Genomic DNA, 4,158 nt, shown 5'->3' on the forward strand with positions numbered 1-4,158 from the left:
CCCATTTTCTGAGAAGAAATTCAAGCTGGCTGCAGAAATTTGTATAAGTAGAAAGGGGCCTAATGTTAATCCCCAAGACCATGGGGAAAATGTGTCCAGGCCATGTCAGAGACCTTCATGGCAGCCCCTCCCATCACAGGCATAGAGGCGTAGGAGGAAAAAGTGGTTTTGTGGGCAGGACCTAGGGTTCCTTTCCTGTGTGCAGCCTAGGGACTTGGTGCCCTGTGTCCCAGCCACCCCAGCCATGTCTGAAAGTGGCCAACATAGAGCTCAGGGTGTGGCTTCAGAGGGGGAAAGCCCCAAGCTTTGGCAGCTTCCACATGGCGTTGAGTCTGCAAGGGCACAGAAGTCAAGAATTGAGGTTTGGGAACTTCCACCTAGATTTCAGATGTATGGAAATGCCTGGATGACCAGGCAAAAGTTTGCTGCAGGGGCAGGGCCTTCATGAACAACCTCTGCTAGGGCAGTGCGGAAGGGAAATGTGGTGCCGGAGCCCCCACACAGAGTCCCTCCTGGGGCACTGCCTAGCGGGGCTGTGAGAAGAGGGCCACTGTCCTCCAGACTCCAGAATGGTAGATCCACTGACAGCTTGCATCATGCACCTGGAAAAGCTGCAGACACTCAATGACAGCCTGTGAAAGCAGCCGGGAGGGAGGCTGTACCCTACAAAGCCACAGGGGCAAAGCTACCCAAGACCATGGGAACCCACCTCTTGCATCAGTGTGACCTGGATGTGAGACCTAGAGTCAAAGGAGATCATTTTGGAGATTTAAAATTTGATTGCCCCGCTGGATTTCAGAGTTGCTTGGGGCATGTAACCCCTTTGTTTTGGCCAACTTTTCCCATTTGGAACAGCTGTATTTACCCAATACCTGTACCCCCATTGTAACTAGGAAGTAACTAGCTTTCTTTTGATTTTACAGGCTCATAGGTGGAAGGGACTTACCTTGTCTCAGATGAGACTTTGGACTGTGGACTTCTGGGTTAATGCTGAAATGAGTTAAGACTTTGAGGGACTGTTGGGAAGGCATGATTGGTTTTGAAATGTGAGGACATGAGATTTGAAGGGGCTAGGGGCAGAATGATATGGTTTGGCTGTGTCCCCACTCAAATCTCAGCTTGAATTGTATCTCCCAGAATTCCCATGTGTTGTAGGAGGGACCCAGGGGGAGGTAATTGAATCACAGGGGCCAGTCTTTCCCTTGCTATTCTCATGATAGTTTATAAGTCTCACGAGATCTGATGGGTTTATCAGAGGTTTCCACTTTTGCTTCTTATTTTTTTCTTGCCGCCACTATGTAAGAAGTGTCTTCTGCCTCCTACCATGATTCTGAGGCCTCCCCAGCCATGTGGAATAGTAAGTCCAATTAAACCTCTTTTTCTTCCCAGTTTTGGGTATATCTTTATCAGCAGCATGAAAGGGACTAATACAGGCTGGGTGTGGGGGAGGGGCACCTGGGGAAACATGTTCAGGAGCTTTGGTTGCTCAGTGAATCACATTTTTTACTGGATTGTTTACTAAAGGAAGAGAGGTACAAGGGAATGACTGGAGATAATGGAATGCATGGATGGAGCAGAGGTCTGGGTAGAGTCTCCCATAGCTACCCCTTTTTTCTGCCACTAGGTTACAAGTCACACAATCCAATTCTTTTATGATCAAAGAATCAGGTTAACTTCTCTGGGCCTCTGTTACTTTATCTATAAAATTAGGTGATTATCATCTCTGAGGCCCCTTGAGCTCCAAAAATCTCTAGATCCAGTAAAAGCAGCTTAAAATACAACACAGTATACAGGTACTAGTACCATGTTATTTATTATTTTTCAAAAATCCAAGCTTGTAGCCTATGCTGGTAATAGCAGATTATATCCTTAAAAATAATTGTTTCTTTGATGTCCTTACTTCTAAAGAAACTCAAAAGCCTGACAATTTTACTATATATTTATAAAATAGTTGTCATGGTTAAAAATAAAGTCTGTTCCCAACAACAACAAAAAAAAAACAGAATAAAAATGCATATTGTGCATTTTATCAGCTTAAAAAAAATTCCTGGTTATTGTCTATTTAAAATTAGAACTTGCTGTTTGTGCTGAGTTTCTGATGTCTGTTTGATATGGTGTCATGTGCTCACATTAGTTTCCTCATCAGACACTACTATTGGAGATGAAACTTTATTTTTCCAGTTTCAGGTGGAGATGTCTCCTTCTTTTCTTCCTCAAGGTGTTTTTTGTTTTGTTTTTTCCTTGGACCCACAGATAGCACACTTTGGTATGTTGGACCGTCTTGCTACAGACTTTCTTAGTCAACGGCGAGCAATGGTTAAGATTATGTCTAGGATAGTCTGCCTTTGGCTCCTGATTAGAAATGGGGAGCGGGGTAGCTTCTTTTCCGAGAAAACACCAAATGGCGGATGACGCCGGTGCAGCGGCGTGGCCCGGAGGCCCTGGTGGCCCTGGGATGGGGAACCGCGGTGGCTTCCGTGGAGGTTTCGGCAGTGGCATCCGGGGCCGGGGTTGCGGCCCTGGACGGGGCCAGGGCCGGGCGAGGCCACGGAGCTCGCGGAGGCAAGGCCGAGGATAAGGAGTGGATGCCCGTCACCAAGTTGGGCCGCTTGGTCAAGGACATGAAGATCAAGTCCCTGGAGGAGATCTATCTCTTCTCCCTGCCCATTAAGGAATCAGAGATCATTGACTTTTTCATGGGGGCCTCTCTCAAGGATGAGGATTTGAAGATTATGCCAGTGCAGAAGCAGACCCGCGCCGGCCAGTGCACCAGGTTCAAGGCGTTTGTTGCTATCGGGGACTACAATGGCCACGTCGGTCTGGGTGTTAAGTGCTCCAAGGAGGTGGTCACCGCCATCCGTGGGACCATCATCCTGGCCAAGCTCTCCATTGTCCCCGTGCGCAGAGGCTACTGGGGGAACAAGATCGGCAAGCCCCACACTGTCCCTCGCAAGGTGACAGGCCGCTGCAGCTCTGTGCTGGTGCGCCTCATCCCTGCACCCAGGGGCACTGGCATCATCTCCGCACCTGTACCTAAGAAGCTGCTCACCACATAAAGCATCACTGAGAATCCCAAAAAAAAAAAAAAAAAAAAAAAAAAAAAAAAGAAGCTGCTCATGATGGCTGGTATCGATGACTGCTACACCTCAGCCTGGGGCTGCACTGCCACCCTGGGCAACTTTGCCAAGGCCACCTTTGATGCCATTTCTAAGACCTACAGCTACCTGACCCCCGACCTCTGGAAGGAGACTGTATTTACCGAGTCTCCCTATCAGGAATTCACTGACCACCTCGTCAAGACCCACACCAGAGTCTCCATGCAGCAGACCCAGGCTCCAGCTGTGGCTACAACATAGGGTTTTTATACAAGAAAAATAAAGTGAATTAAGCGTGAAAAAAAAAAAGAAATGGGGAGCGGGGTAGATGTAGGATTCAAATTTGACCTTTTAAAGTTAAAATGCACCAGGACTTAGTCCTTTTACATATGAAAGATTGCACTGTTGAACTCAAATTTTTCACTCTTCCCTGTATCAATGCCTCAGCCTTATAATTTTGCTGACGCTTGACTTGGCATTCAGCTATAAATGGCCAACAGAACAAAGAGGAAGTGATGCTATACCAGCTCTGAGCCAAGACTCTAAAGGCCTTATATGTTTCTACTTTTACTTGTACCTCTGGCACTGCCATGAATAAAACATTCCTGGACTAGTCCACTGGTTCTGTTGACGGCTGCTGTGATACCTCATGTAAGGGAAATAGTTGTGCTTTAGTCTGGAGTAGGCTGAAGTGGCCTTCTGGTGCAGCATGACTCAGCAGGTTTGGAGCGCAGGCACACAACTGCACACATTATGAAACCACACCACGTGAGATGCATTAGATAACCACTCACATGAGTTTGTGCTTGGCTTGGAGCCGCTATTATCTGTAAAAGGTATAACTACCCTGCTGGTGCTGTCCATATGGCTTGTGCCCAGAGAAAGAATAAAGCCATGTTGCAGCTGGCTACAACTCCTCGAGTGTTTTTCCAGCTATCTGCCACCTGTCTACCGATTCCCCTCAGACCTCAGCTTGGGCTCAAACCTGACACCTCAGTTCTTGTCTTCTTCACTTATAATAATTTAAACAAGAGACACACAGCAAAGGAGACACAGCATAGAA

The 4,158-nt window shown here is 47.2% G+C and overlaps 1 pseudogene; it reads left to right on the forward strand.

Annotated features, from left to right (window-relative positions):
- Window positions 1–2,401: 2,401 nt before the first annotated feature.
- Window positions 2,402–3,409, forward strand: LOC100457174 (small ribosomal subunit protein uS5-like; annotated as a pseudogene).
- The last annotated feature ends 749 nt before the right edge of the window (window positions 3,410–4,158 follow it).

The sequence above is a fragment of the Pongo abelii genome, chromosome 17 (assembly GCF_028885655.2).
Source record: "Pongo abelii isolate AG06213 chromosome 17, NHGRI_mPonAbe1-v2.0_pri, whole genome shotgun sequence".
Taxonomy (NCBI): Eukaryota; Metazoa; Chordata; class Mammalia; order Primates; family Hominidae; genus Pongo; species Pongo abelii.